This window comes from Macaca nemestrina, chromosome 3 (assembly GCF_043159975.1).
Source record: "Macaca nemestrina isolate mMacNem1 chromosome 3, mMacNem.hap1, whole genome shotgun sequence".
Taxonomy (NCBI): domain Eukaryota; kingdom Metazoa; phylum Chordata; class Mammalia; order Primates; family Cercopithecidae; genus Macaca; species Macaca nemestrina.
The window spans coordinates 63007763-63024266 of record NC_092127.1 but is presented as its reverse complement, the minus strand read 5'-3'; the positions used below and the strand labels follow the sequence as shown (position 1 = coordinate 63024266).

At 36.4% G+C, this 16504-nt stretch overlaps 1 long non-coding RNA gene across 2 annotated transcripts in view; it reads right to left on the bottom strand.

Annotated features, from left to right (window-relative positions):
- LOC139362170 (uncharacterized) overlaps positions 1 to 14927 on the bottom strand; it is a 215935-nt gene extending 201008 nt beyond the window's left edge. For both annotated transcript variants that reach the window (XR_011620530.1, XR_011620529.1), the window contains exons 1-2: positions 14835 to 14927; positions 11028 to 11143 (exon numbers count right to left, since the gene is read on the bottom strand). This is a non-coding gene — a long non-coding RNA (uncharacterized lncRNA). The remainder of the gene's footprint in view (positions 1 to 11027; positions 11144 to 14834) is intronic.
- Between the last annotated feature and the right edge of the window lie 1577 nt (positions 14928 to 16504).

Sequence of the window (16504 nt, the reverse complement as noted above, 5' to 3'; positions counted from 1 at the left end):
GGCTGGAGGGAGACCCACCGAGTCAGGGGAACACTAGCTAGGAAGGCCCCATGGTTGCCTGCTGGGCTGAAAGCCCTAGTCTGTGGGCACCATTCTGATGGTACAACTGTGGTGCTACTTCCTTGCCCAGTAGTCTTCCACCCCTAAGCCATTGTGTTACCAGACCACGTGCTAATATACCCTGTGACCAGATTTGACTCTGGCAAGCACAGGGAGCCAGTAGGTCACCAGGGAGTTTCCGGTCCCGTGGTGTCCTAACCCTCAGTGCAGCTGGTCCCTAAAGTGTGAGGTAGTACAGCTCATCAGTGTCAGTCTTGGGACAAAGGAAACATGAACATGGCACTAGTCACTGCAGGGGGCACCACCAAGGCTTCTGAATGGGCTGGGAGTCATCTCTTGCTCCTCCCCTTCCCTCCCTAATGCACTGTTGCAGACAAGGCAGTGGCTCTTCGAATTGGGACCTGATAAGCATGTGCTAAAAGAGGCTACTTACTGAGATTCTCCAGCAGCTCTACTGGGGCTGAAGGTGAGGGTGAGTTGGGGGATGGTGCTTTTCAGGCTTCTCTGGCCCTTCAGTGGGCAGCTATTGCTAAGAGCCTACCTATTGACTCTTACCATTATGCATCACCTATTGGATTACAGCTGAATTACACCACCAAACAAATACTACAAAAAGCAATGCCTGGGAAACCCCCTCCCTACTGAAACCTATCTCCCTACTGGAACATACCCAGAAATGAAGCCAACCCATCATACACAACGTACACCACATTCATACCCTAAAGGAACAAAAGAATAAAACATAAAAAGCCCCATTCAAACAACAGCAAATTCAAAAATAAAAATAAGTCCATTCAAACAACAGCAAATTCAAAAATAAAAATAAGTATCAGCTCCCTCTGATAAAAAGGAATCAGTGCAAGAACTCTGGAAATACAAAAAGTCACAGTGTTTTATCACCTCCAAAGAGTTGCACTAGCTCCCTAGCAATGGATCCTAACCAAATTGAAATGTATGAAACGATAGATACAGAATTTAGAATATAGATGGCAAAGAAACTCAGCGAGATCCAAGAGAGAGTTGAAACCCAACCCAATGAAGCCAGAAAAGTGATCCAGGATTTGAAAAACAATATAGTTATATTAAGAAAAAAACAGACTTTTGGAATTAAAAATTTTAATGCAGAAATTTCAAAATACAGTTTGAAGCCTTAAAAACAGACTAGATGAAGCAGAAGAAAGAATTTCAGAGCTCAGAGACCAGTCCTTTGAATCAACCCAGTCAAAGATAAATAAGAAAGAATTTTAAAAAATGAACAAAGCTTCCAAGAAATGTGGGATTATGTAAAGCGACCAAACCAACAACTAATTGAAATTCCTGAGAGAGAAGAGAAAGTAAACAACTTGGAACATATATTTGAGGATAAAATCCATGGGAGTTTCACTAATCTTACTAGAGAAGTAGACCTGCTGATATAAGGAATACAAAAAAACTCCTGCAAAATTCTCTGCAATACAACCATAACCAAGCCACATAGTCATCAGATTTTCCAAGGTTAACACAAAAGGAAAAAACACCTTAAAGGCACCTGGAGAAAGGGACCATATTAACTATAAGGGGAAATCTCATCAGACTAACAGCAGACTATTCAGCAGAAATCTTACAAGCCAGATGAGATTGAAAGATTGAAGCCTTTTTTCAGCATTTTTTTTTTTTTTTTTTTTTTGAGATGGAGTCTTGCTCTGTCACCCAGGCTGGAGTAAGGTGGCACAATCTTGGCTCACTGCAACTCCGCCTCCCGGGTTCAAGTGATTCTCGTGCCTCAGCTTCCCAAGTAGCTGTGATTATAGGCAAGCACCACCACACCTGGCTCATTTTTGTAGTTTTAGTAGAGATGGGGTTTCATCATCTTGGCCAAGCTGGTCTCGAACTCCTGACCTTAAGTGATCCGCCCGCCTCGGCCTCCCAAAATGCTGGGATTACAGGCATGAACCACTGCACCCAGCCTGTTTTCAGCATTCTTAAAGAAAAGAAACTCCTGCCAGGAATTTCATATACCACCAAACCATGCTTCGTAAACTAAAGAGAAATAAAGTCTTTCCTAGATAATCAATTATGCAATCACTAAGGGAATTCATCCCTACAAGACATGCTTAAGGGAATTCTAAATATGGGAGCAAAAGAACAATACTTGCTATGCAAAAGCACACATAACCAGCACTTTGGGAGGCCGAGACCGGTAGACCACAAGGTCAAGATATCGAGAGCATCCTGGCCAACATGGTGAAAAACATCTCTACTAAAAACACAAAAATTAGCTGGGCATGGTGGTGTGTGCCTGTAGTCCCAGCTACTCGAGAGGCTGAGGCAGGAGATTGCTTGAATCCAGGAGTCAGAGGTTGCCCTCCAGCCTGGGTGACAGAGCGAGACTCTGTCTCATAAAAAAACAAAACAAAAAAATAAGTACATATATCACAGACCCCATAAAGCAACTATACAATCAAGACTACAGAGCAACTCAGTCAACACCATGACAGGAACAAATCTTCACTTATCAATATTAACCTTGAATGTAAGAGGCCTAAAAGCTCCACGTAAAAAACACAGAGTGGCAAATTGGATTTTTTAAAAGCCCAACCTGCTGTCTTCAAGAGATCCATCGCTCATGTAATAACACCCATAAGCTCAAAGTAAAAGGATGGAGTTATATCATGCAAACCGAAAATGAGAAAAAGCAGGGGTCATTATTCTTAGATAAAACAAACTTTAAACCAAAAACAGTCAAATTGACAAAGAAAAAATTACATAATGATAAAGGTTTCAATTTTAAAGGAAGGCTTACTGATGCTAAATACATACATACCCAATATGGGAACACCCAGATTTATAAAACAATTATTCTTAGGCCCCCAAAAAAGTTTTAGACAGCCACACTATAATAGTGAAGGACTTCTAACACCCCACTGACAACATTATACAGCATTAGCATTAGTATTAGACTGAGGCAAAAACTAAAAATGACATCTATATTTAAACGCAAGACTTGATCAATTGGACCTAATAGACATTTACAGAATATTCCACCCAACAATTACAGAATATACATTCTCTGTTCTGCACACGTAATATACTCTAATACTGACCACATGCTGAGTCATAAAGCAAGTCTCAAAAAGTTCAAAAATATTGAAAACATATCAAGCATCTTCTTAGCCCACAGTGGGATAAAAATAGAAATCAGTAACAAGAGGAACTCATAAAACTACACAGTTACCTAGAAACTAAATATCTTGCTTAGAATGACTTGGGCCAACAACCAAATTAAAGAAGAAATTTAAAATTATTTAAAACAAATGAAAATAAAGACAAAATAAACCAATATCTTTGGGATCTGGCAAAAGTAATGTTAAGAGGAAAGCTTACAGTACCTACATTAAGAAGAAGAAAGAGCTAAAATTAACAACATAACGTATTACCTAAATAAATTAGAAAAACAAGAACAAACTAAACCTAAAGCTAGCAATAGAAAAGAAATAACTAAAGACAGAGCAGAACTAAACAAAATGGAGACAAAAAAGTCATACAAAGGATCAACAAAATGAAAAGTTGATTTTTTGAAAGGATAAAAGACTGGTAGACCACTAGCTAGATTAACAAAGAAAAAATGAGAGAAAATCCAAATAAGTGCAATCAGAAATGACAAAGGTGACATAACAAACAATCCCACGGAATATAAAAGATGCTCTGACACTACTCTGAATCTCTATATGCACAAACTAGAAAATCTAGAGGAAGTAGATAAATTTCTGGAAACACACAACCTCCCAAGATTGAACCAGAAAGAAATAGCAACCTGAACAAAGCATTAATGAGTTATGGCATTGAATCAGTAATTTAAAAAAAAAAAAAAAAAAAAAAAAAAAAAAAACACCTACCAACCAAGAAATGCCCTGGGCCAAATGGACTCGCAGTATGAGCCTGATTCCAAAATCTGCAAGTGACACACACACACACACACACCCCCCCCAAAAAAAAAAGAAAGAAAGAAAACTACAGGCCAATATCCCTGATGAACATAGATGTAAAAATATTCAATATTCAACAAAACACTAGGAAACTGAATCCAGCAGCACATAAAAACATAATCCATCACAGTCAAGTGAGCTTTATTCCTGGGATGGAAGGATGATTCAACCTATGCAAGTGAATAAATGTGACTGACCACCTAAGCAGAATTAAAGGAAAATGGATTCACAGCCAAATTCTACCAGACATACAAAGAAGAGCTGGTCCAATTTTACTGAAATTACTTCAAAAACTCAAGGAAGAGGAACTCCCCACTTATTCTACCAGATACCCCCAATACCAAAACCTGGCAAACACTCAATGTAAAGAGAAAACCGTAGGCCAATGTCTGTGATGAACACAGATGCAAAATTCCTCAAGAAAATACTAGCAAACTGAATTCAACAGCATATCAAACAGTTAATTCACCACTATAAGTAGGATTTATTATTGCAATGCAAGGATAGCTCAACATATGCAAACCAATAAATGCATTTTATCATTTAAGTGGAATTAAAAACAAAATCATATAACCATATCAATAGATGTTGAAAAAGCTTTCAATAAAATCCAACATCTCTTCAGTATAAAAACCCTCAAGAAAGTAGGCACTGAAAGAACATACATCAAAATAATAAGGGCCATCTATGACAAACCCGCAATCAATAACATACTGAATGGGCAAAAGTTGGAAGTATTCCTCCTAAGAATTGTATCATGACAGGATGTCCATCCTCACCACTCCTATTCAACATAGTATTGGTAGTCCTAGGAAGAGAAAGTGGGCAAGAGAAAGAAATAAAAGGCCTCCACATAAGAAGAGAGGAAGTCAAATTATCTCTCTTTTCTGATGTTATGATTCTATACCTAGTAACCCTAAAGATTCTGCCAAAAGACTCATAGACTGATAAGTGATTTCAGTAAAGTTTCAGGACACAAAATCAAAACATAAAAATATAAAATCAATAGCATTTTTATCCATCAATAACATTCAAACTGAGAATGAAATAAAGAACACAATCCTATCTACAACAGACACACACAAAAAATATCTAAGAAGTCAAATATCTGTATAAGGAGAAAAAGAAAACATTGCTAAAAGAAGTCATAGATGACACAAAAATTGGCAGACATCCCACGCTCATGGATTGGAAGAATCAATATTTTTAAAATGTCCATACTGCCCAAAGCAATAAACAGAGTCAGTACAGTTTCCATCAAATTACCAACATCATTCTTCATGGAATTAGAAAAAAAAAAAAAAAGCTATTCTAAAATTTTCAAATGGAACAAAAAATAGCTCAAATACCCAAAGCAATCCTGGGAAACAGGAGCAAAGCCAGACATATAACATTACCCAACTTCATAACATACTACAAGAATATAATACAAGCCTACAGTAACCAAAATAGCATGATACTGGTACAAAAATAGATACATAGGACAATAAAACAGAACAGGAAACCCAGAAACAACACCATACACACCTAGAAGCAACCAATCGTTGGCAAAGTCAAATAAATAAACAACAAGCAAAAGACATCATCATCAATAAATGGTGCTGGGGAAAGTGGCTAACAACATGTAGAAGAATTAAACTCTACTCCTATCTTTTACCATTTAGACAGATTAACTCAAGATGGATTAAAGACTTAAATGTAAGATATCAAACTATAAAAATCCTAGAAGAAAACTTAGGAAAACCCAGACATTGCCCTTTGCAAATAATTTATGACTAAGTCTTCTATAGCAAACATGACAAAAACTGATATTTGGGACCTACTAAAAAGCTTTTGCATAGCACAAGAGATAATCAATGGAATAAACAGACAACCTACAAGAGGGGAGAAAATATATGCAAAATATGCATCTGACAAATGACTAATTGTCAGAATCTGAAATTAACTTAAACAAATCAACAAAAAGTAATAAACAATTCCATTAAAAAGTGGGCAAAGCATATGAACAGACACTTCTCAAAAGAAGATAGGCCAGGCACAGTGGCTCATGCTTGTAATCCCAGCACTTGGGGAGTCCGAGGCAGGTGGATCACCTGAGGTCAGGAGTTTGAGACCAGCCTGGTCAATATGGTGAAACCCAGACTCTACTAAAAATACAAAAAAAAAAAAAAATTAGCTGGCGTGGTGGCACATGCCTGTAATCCCAACTACTTGGGAGTCTGAGGCAGGGGAATCACTTAAACCCAGGAGGTGGAGGTTGTAGTGAGCCAAGATCATGCCACTGCACTCCAGCCAGGGCAACAGAGCAACTCCATCTCAAGAAAAAAAAAAAGATATGCAAACATCACATCCAACAAACATATGAAAAAAATGCTCATCATTACTAATCATCAGAGAACTATACATCATGACCAAAAGATTTTTATCTGATGTAAATCAGAATGGCCATTATCAAAAAGTCAGACAATAACAGATGTTTAGAGGCTGCAGAAAAAAGAGAATGCTTATACACTGTAAGAATATAAATTATTTCAGATACTATGAAAAGCAGTTTGGAGATTTCTCAAAGAACTAAAAGTAGACTTACCGACCTATCTAGAAATTTCATTACTGGATATACACCAATGGAAAATAAATTATTCTACCAAAATGATACCTGCACCCACATGTTTATCACAGCACTATTCACAATAGCAAACACATGGAACCAAACAAAATGCCCATCAAGAGTGGAATGCATAAAACAAATGTGGTACAGGTACACCACGGAATACTATTGAACCATAAAAAGAATGAAATTGCATCTAATGCAGCAACGTGGATGCAGCTGGAGGACATTATCCTAAGCAAATTAGTGCAGGAACAGAAAACCAAATACCACATGTTCTCACTTATAAATGGAAGCCAAATATTGGGCACACATGGATACAAAGATGGGAACAATAGACACTTGGGAATCCCAAAGTGGAGAAGACAAGGAGGGTAGCTAGGGTTGAAAAACTATCTGTTGGGTACTATATTCACTATTTGGGTGACAGGATCAATGGAAGCCCAAACCTCAGCACTAGCCAAGACCATGCCATTGCACTCCAGCCTGGGCCACAGAGTGAGACCCCATCTCAAAACAACAACAACAACAAAATAAATAAATAAATAAATAAATGGCAGAAATTTATTTCTCACAGTTTGAGAGGCTGGAAAGTTCAAGATCAAGGCACTGGCAGGATTTGTGTCTGGCAAGGGCCCATTTAATAGATGGCATCTTCTCTTGGAGTCCTCACATGGTGGAAGCATAAGGGCAAAAATGGCCTAAGCTAATTCCCACCAGCCCTTTGTATAAGGTACTTATCCATTCTTGAGGTCAGAGCCTTTATGACTTAATCATTTCCCAAAAAGCCATCTCACCTCTTAATACCACTACAACATCTCCCACCAGGTCCCTCCCTGGTTTTAAGTTCCAACATATGTTTTGGAGGGGCCCATTCAAACTGTAGCAAATATAGTGAATTTATCCTCAGTTCACAACCACTTCTTTTGAGCCAAGTCTGCATGTTACTTATACTACAAGCTATTTTTTCATCAGGGCCTGGTATAGTTCTAACAATTCCCCCAGGAATAGTAATGGTGACAATTCATAGTAATATTGTGATTTTCTCATTTCAGCTTTCAAAAGAAGGTAGTGAGAATCAATTCATCCGCCACTCTCCAGATTGTCATAATCATGCAGAGTGCAACTGGTAGGCATTTTCACAGGCCTATTCCAAAGTGTATGGCAAGGTCATGCAAAAGAATACCTTTACATTACTGTATGATTCCATGCATGGTGTCTAAAACCAGATAAAAGTATATTATTTGTTATATATACCCATATGTTAAAACAATTTTCAAAAAAAGTCAGTATAACTGTTGGTTGGAATCCTGGAGACTACTGAGTTTCTGTCAATATATTATTTAACTTGCACGGTTGTTCAATATGTGCTTTTGGTATAATTATTTTTTAATTGTACATATACATATACACATGTTTCATGCAATCTTCAATTTTTGTTTGACATTTTACTGGAAAAAATAATAATGTAGAGATAAAATATATGGCTTCATCATTATTTCTTTCATAACCCCACTTGCTGTAAAGATTAACTGGATCATACATAAACACCCATGATTTATCTCCACAAGCCCATTATAATATTCTGCCTTATATTTAAATCTTCTTCATTAGACTGTGAGCTTTTCTTAGGAAATAATTGTACTTTGTCACTTTCGAACTCTGTAACCTAGAATAGAGCATGTCATCTTGTAGCCCCCTGAATAAATGCTTCTTTAGAGATTTAATAAATCAAGCAATCATTCAGTTTAAAGGAAATACAGTAATCATGGGTTAGAGGAAAGATTTTAAAGTAAATCTTTAGAGAAATTATTTATCTTCTCTCAATGTTAATTTTCTTACAGTTAAAATATATATGATACATTTACTTCACAGAAACTGGCAATTTCAAATGTTAGCGTATCAAATACAATAACTATAGAATTTGTTGTACAAACTATGACACCTTTGAGGGTAAAAGGGTGCATTTAAAGCGATTAAAATTATATAATTTTGAAATACTTATTAACAAAAGATTTTAATATATAGTTGGTCTTATAAAGTTCTATTTAAAAGACATTTTCAAAAAATTACAAGTATTTATGCACATGATACGGTTAGGCTTTCTGTCCTCACCCAAATCTCATCTTGAACTGTAATCCTCATAATCCCCACATGTCAAGGGAGAGACCAGGTGGAGATAATATCCTGGGGGTGGTTTCCTCCATGCTACCCTTATGATAGTGAGGGAATTCTCACAAAATCCGATGGTTTTATAAGGAGCTCTTTCCCCTTCACTTGGCAGTTCTCCTTCCTGCTGCATTGTGAAGAAGATGCCTTGCTTCCCCTTCACTTTCCGCCATGATTGTAAGTTTTTGAGGCTTCTCCCGTCATGCTGAACTGTGGCCAACTAGAGCTTTCATTGTTTGGCAAAAATTCTGAATTATGTGCTGCTTCAAACCAGTAACAAGTTTTCCAATTTAGTAAGGACATGGTTTTTACTTCATTGCCATGCTCTTCCATATATGTATTTGCATTATCACTGCAAACACACATACCTTATCTTAATGTGAAATTATTCATTGAATTTATAATAGGACACATACTAATTTCAGAGGTTTCATTTTCAGTAGAATAATTCTTTAAAAGTGAATTCTTGATTCTGTGACTTGGAATGGGAAAAATTTAATTGTTGTTAGAGTGTGCTGATTTTCTTTTGGAAGCATCTGATGATGCAGATATAAAAGAGTTGGCAAAATTTTCTGTTAATATGAATTCATGGCCATTGCATCCATTTCCGTACATCTGTGCATAGACACACACACTTTGAACAAAAAATAAGCAACATTAATTTAGAAAAGTATTTAATACACACCAAAGATCATGCAGACAGAATGATTTATATATGCTTTCTGCAGCAGGCCATGTTCATCACTGCTAAAATCTTCTAAGAATAATTACTAAAGTTTAAATTACTGTTTGATGCTTTGTCAGCATTGTCTTGGTTTTTTTTTTTTTTTTTTTTTTTTTTTTTTTGAGGCGGAGTCTTGTCTTGGTTTTTATTTCATCAGTGCAGTCTTCATATTGGTTGATTCATGTCAACAAATATTTTATCTCAAGTTTTTCATTAAACATACATTTTTTGAAAAAATTTGGCATCTTAATGAAAGATTCATAACATTAAAAATACTAATTTTATGTATATATTTAAATAATTATATACATGATTATAGGTCTACATTGTACAATGTGTAACTAAATGATGTAGTAAGAATGCTTAGAGTGTTCTTTGTAAACCCTACAGCACAGCTGCTCAACCCTTATTTATCATGCATATTTCATATACACTTAGCTATATTTTCTCATGTTCCTCAATCACTCTGATTACTGGCAAACTAACACCTTCATGATCTTTTAGGCAATACCACATTCTCATAATTTTAGGGAATACCTTTGCGCTGTACTCTTTAGAAATTAAAACCTGACTATCTTGGCAGCATAAATTCTTTGAGTTTGATCCTTGGTTACAATGGAATATTCTGGTTTCTTCTCCCTAGGCCTCTGGATGGGGCTGTTGTTCCCCTGTCAGGACTCTTCATTTTCACCTATGTCTTACATCTGATTCTCAACCTTAACACTATGGATCATTTTAATGACAACAAGGGCCTAACTATTTATTTCACCCAATAATATGACCCTGTACTGGTGGGAAATTGAGGAGTGTGATGTTTAGGTTGTCTCTGTCTCACCTGGAGTCACATTGGCCAGGTTGTTGGACCAGCTTCAAGTCTGGTTTCCAAACATCCTGTAATAACACAAATCCCAAGCCACAGCAATATGCCTTTCTTCTTCTTCTCTTCACCTCACTGATGAGGGGCTTCCCTAAGGCTGCCTACTTTCCCCCATCATGCCAACAAGGTATGCATATTCTGTGTAGATATTAGATGAATCTCTCAGGCTCAATCGTCATGAAGGGGAGGGAACATTAGTTCTAGGATCAGTTTTTCTTTGTTTACTCTTATCTCTCCAATATCTTTATAAATGCCTTTTTAAAAAAAATAGCAAATCTGTCTTCTCCATACTTTATTGGGCTCTCCGCAGTAGCAAGGAACTTGAGATTTCCTGCATTTGGGTATGTGTGAAAGTACTACTTAAGTGTACACTTTGCTTAGCTGTCATTGTACAATACATTTTTGGTGATGGTTTACTAAAAATAAGCAGTAAAACGGGGCTTATTTGTGTGGTCTAAGAAAGAAGGAATCTACATGGCAAGTGGCCTGGATATAATAACTGGATTTTTGGCATTTTCACCCCAGGAGTACCTGTTATATGGCTGAGCCCTTAGTTGTTTCCTTCCTAAGAAAATAAAAACAGGTCACCAAACAAACCAAACTAAGAAAAAAAATATCTCCTACCATGACTGGGCATCAGGAATTAGCAGTCCCTAGACAATTCATGTATAGCTGAGGATACTTCACTTTATCAGCAAGCATTTTATGCTTCCTTTTAGAGAGGTTTAGTTCATCTTTATCTATAAAGAAATGTGGGGGAGAGGGTGGTTACTATTATTTTATCATTACTAATCAGCTTATGCTTAGAACTACATGTTAAAATAAGAATTATTTTTACTGCCCAGGTATCTCACGTATGACTGTTTGAAACCACAACAGAAACTCAAAGTACAGTGTGGGAGATGTCAAATCCATTAAAGCTCATTTTAATACAAATGTTAAAAATGAAAAATTTAGAACAAACGTTAAACTAGACAGAATGCAAGGTTAACTTGCAAAAAAAGGCATTCTCCGGGAAAGCACAGTTATAAAGTTACCTTAAACATAGAATGCCTAATATTTGCCTGGAAAAAAAGCTAGTGCTCTCTTTCTGTTTTTTATTTCTTTTTTAAAAATTGATGCATAATAGTTATATGTATCTATGGGACACATGTGATATTCTGATATAGGTATACAATGTGTAATGATCAAATCAGGATAACTAGGGTATCCGTCACCTCAACCATTCATCATTCCTCTGTGTTGGAAACATTCCAAATCTTCTCTTCTAGCTATTTTGAAATATACTGTAAATTCTTTTTACTTATACTCATCCTAATGTGCTATCCTACCCTGGAACTTATTCCTCTTATCTAACTGTGTTTTCTACCCATTAACTAGCCTCTCTTCATCTCCTCTTCCCCCCACCCTTCCCAGTTTCTGGTAACCATCATTCTACTCTATCTCTATGAGATCAGATTTTTCTAGTTCCCACACATGAGAACACACAAACTTTGTCCTTCTGTGTCTGTCTTATTTCACTTCATATAAGGTCCTCTAGTTCCATCCACATTGATGCAAATGACAAGATTGGATTCTTTTTATGGCTGAATAATATTGCATTGTGTATACATAATATATTTTCTGTATCCATTTATCCAATGATGGATACTAAAGTTGATTACTTATCTTGGCTATTGTGAATAATGCTGCAATAAACCTAGAAGTGCAGATATCTCTTTGACACACTGATTTCTTTTCTTCTAGATATACATCCAAGAGTAGGATTGCTAGAGCATATGGTAGTTCAATTTTTAGTCTTTTAAGGAACCTTCATACTGTTTTCCATAGTTGCTGTACTAATTCACACTTCTACAAACGGTATACAGGTATTCCCATTTCTCCACATTCATTCCATCACTTGTCAGTTTCTCTTTATGTCAATAACCATATGAGAAAATGCAAATGGCCAACAGGTATATGAAAATATATTCAGTATCACTAATTATCAAGGAAATGCAAATCAAAAGCACGATGAGATCTCATCTTACATCAGTAAAAGTGGCTACTATCTTTTTCTGTTTTCTGTAGGTACATGTACATATAATAGTCTTCATTAATTAAAACTAGTTTTGACTAACTCTCATTAATACCCCAAAAATGAATACATCAACATATTAAATGACTTGTTTTAAAATATATAATTTGAATTAATGTAACTAGGAAGTGAAAACAAGCCTAAATATACAGTTTGTTGGCAGACAATTGTAATGGATGGATGGGTGGATGGATGGATGAATAAATGGATGGGTGGAAGAATGGAAGGAGAAATTGATTCATGGATGGACAGTCTGAAGGGCAGATTAAAAATTAAAGAAAAACGTGTTGCTTAGTTTAAAATTGTTCCAGATATAGAACATGAACCTTCCAGAAAAAGGAGGCCCAGAAAGAGTAGAGGTGGAATGATATCTGGCAGTTCTCAACCTTAATAAGGATTGTATAACTCTTTTCTGCTGAACACAGCCATAAAGCAAAGTTTGCCATTTGCCAGAAGTTACACCAGTTAAGAATATCACTTTGAATGTTCTAATGTTGCAACGAATTGGCCGTATTTTTTTAAGTTCTTTTCAACTAATCCTTTCAGCTAGTCTTGAGATCTGCTATGCATCAGAGCTGCTCCATCATGTTTGGGATGTGCAGACAGCTCTCTGAGAGTCTTTGGCAGCAGCCTGTGAATCTGTGCCGAAGAGGGATTGTTTTTAAAGTTGCTTTCTCTTTATTTTTGTTGTTGTTTCTCCAAATACTTAGTTTGCAGCAGCATCTGCCATCTCAGCTTAGACTGTCCAAACAGATGTCCCATTACCTCATGTGATGAGCAAGTCGCTTGAACAAAGCTCCTGCTCCTCCTTGGCAGGTAGTCCTAGACACTTTTTTCAAACCCAGACCACAAAAATAGCCCGAATCCACCAGGGGATGAAAACTAATGAGAGGCAGTTTTTCTGCAAACTTGGTGAGGAGGATAATGGACTCCCTCTGAGTCCTCAGTTTTATTAGTATTTCCATTTCAGTAAAATGTGCTTTTGACACAGCTTTCAAATTATCACTGAATTTATCAAGCCCATTTTACTTGAGCTTGATGCTCTTGGTGAAGCAGATCGGGAGATGACTCAATATTTCTAAATATGTAGTGAGTATGAAACGTGGGCAAACTGTGGTGTCTTCAGTCTTCATGTCCTGCTGCATATTGTAAGTAAACAAGCAGTGCCCCAGATGCACACACTATTCACAAGCAGTGGCTCTGCAGTGAAGGGGCGGTCTTGCCTATGGATGCTGCTTCTCTAGAAGAAAGGCACAGTAAATGAACACGATGCTAATTTTTTACTTAAACTGATTGTTGAGGAAATAATTTATTACCAACACTGTTATCTCCTATTTGGATGTAACCCTTTCCCACATAATTCCTCAGAATACTGGGAAGTTAAATCTATTTGCTCGTGTTTTGGAAGTAGAGTACTTGGACTTGGGAAATACGGAAACAAGGTTCTACTCTCTGTATGCAACACACTATATAGTTTTACATACAGTACCTCATTACATTTTATACAACCTGTTTAAGTTAGATGTTACTATCTGAATTTCATTAAGGTAGAAACAGATATTAAGTATGATATTAAGTATTCCTTACTTATGCAAGTAAGAAACTGGCACAAGTTTATACCTAGAAGGTGGCAGAGAAATATTCAAACATACCTGAATCCAAATTAAATTTTCTTCTACTGTGCTATCAGTGAGGCAAATAATTTTTGGTACAATTCTTTTGATCTCTGAGCCTTATTTTTTTCTCTATAAAATGAGGCAACTTTATAGACTTAATAAAAAGACAATCATACATACATGAACATACACCCACAAATGCAAAAAGCACAGACACGCACTCACGAATACACTCACATTGCTTAGCACAACCAGGAACATAATAAGTGTTTAATATATGGTAGCTAATTTTGTTTTTGTAGTATTTGTAAAGCGCAAATAACTATTAACTGCTTTACTCTTGTCTATCTTAATGATTATCTGCACTAGCTGGCCTATATAGCACCATTTACCCCAAGGAATACTACTTATTTATTTATTTAAGCCAGGGTCTCACTCTTTTGCCCAGACTGGCGTGCAGTGGTGCAATCACAGTTCACTGTAACCTCGACCTTCCAGGCTCAAGTGATCCTCCTACTTCAGCCTCTCAAGTACCTGGGACTACAGACATGAGCCACTATACACCTGGCTAAGTTTTTGTTTGTTTGTTGTTTTTGTTGTTGTTGTTTATATTTTGTAGAGACAGAGTCTCACTATGTTTCCCAGGCTCGTCTCACACTCCTGAGTTCAAGTGATCCTCCCGCCTTGACCTCTCAAAGCGCTGGAATTGCAGGCATGAGCCACCATGCCCAGCCTTACCCCAAGTAATACCCTAATGATGGTCTTTCTGGTTAAGTGCATGAGCTCTTCGGAACAGGAATGCTGTCTTCTAGAGGACCCACTGGACAGACCACCACAGTGGCCCCTTCACACTGGGATACCACCAACAATGGCCTTCACAATGACCTGCACATTATGACACCACTACCAGTGGTTTTCAGCACCGAGGCTCATTCTGTACATATTAGCAGTGGTTCCCAGTATGGCTGATAACTTTTATTTTCTATTTCATGTTTCTCTAGCATAGTGGTTTTGATTATAGACCCTTTTACAACTGAATTGTTATAAAATCTTCAACAAGTTATTTAAGCATGCTAAACTGCAGCTCTTCTTTTAACCTTGATTATTTTCACATAAAATGTTTAACATAATAGTACCTCAAACATAACCAGTATTCAATAAATGTTAGCTATTATTTTTGTTTACTTGTATTATCACCACAAGTAATAATATTATAATTTAAATAATATTTGTTCCTCTTATAATAGCTGTGGAAATTTAAAAGCAGGTCAAATATTTATAATACTTAACTTAAAGTTGCCTTGAAAAGGACAGAGAAAAGTATTTTTATTATGGTAAGCATAACTGAACAATAATTATTTGTAATGTTTTAAAATTATATCTCCTGTAGCAAAAGGCTGGATCAAAGCCCTAAACATTGCTAGAAGCAACAGAAAAATTAAATAATAACACACATACTCCATGACGGACATTTTAAAAATTCATTTTATGTGGGAAGTTTTCTCCTTCATTTAGCTACCCAGGGAGTCCTAGAGAGAAAATGAGAAGCAGCAAATGATGGAAGAAGGAAGGACGGAGGGAGAAAAGAAGGGAGAGAGGAAGAAAGGAAGGAAGGAAGCAGTAATAGATTTACAAATAAGCTTTTCCTTCCTGTTTTTTGAAGCCCGATGCCTACCTGACCAAGTGTTTAGAATGATTTGCAGCTCTGTCTTCTAGAACTTTAGACCTGGAAGATGTCTGGGTAACACAACCGATGTCTAGTAACACAACCGAAGCTCAAGGAACTAATTGATATTCCAAAGGTATTTGTTTAGGGAAAGGGAAAGGCAACGAGACATTTGATAGAGTGAAATGATTTGGTGTGGACGTAAGCTTTAAATTATTTTCAAAGTCATATATGTGCATGTTTGTGTCATTATTTTCAGAGAAAAGAGTGACAAACAAAGCTAGTTTAAAAATAAATTGTTAAACAGACTCTGCTGAGACATTTGGAGCTAAATTGAGAAAATATATGTTTTTTATTCTCAGAGTAAAATAATAAGATACTTCTGTAGCTGCCAACAAATCTGTTTAATGCAGAGAACAGTGGGAAGTCAATGTTTTGAGTTTTGTTTTGGAATGTCTCTGGGAAGGTTTTCTTCCACATATAGTAATTAGATATATTGTAAAAATTTGTCAGTGGCCAGCAGGGCAATTTCATACTTCAAGAAGATTTTTCAGTTAAAGAAGAAAACAACAACAATGTAATAGCATTCTCCCGCATTAAGTACACCCAGATATCCCCTTTTGAGCTAGAGTGTACTGTTATTGACATGGAGCATAATCAAACAATTTTTTTAAATGACTGCATTAACTGAAGCAAATCATATGAAGTACTTATTTTCTCTCATTGTGGTATGCAAAGAAAA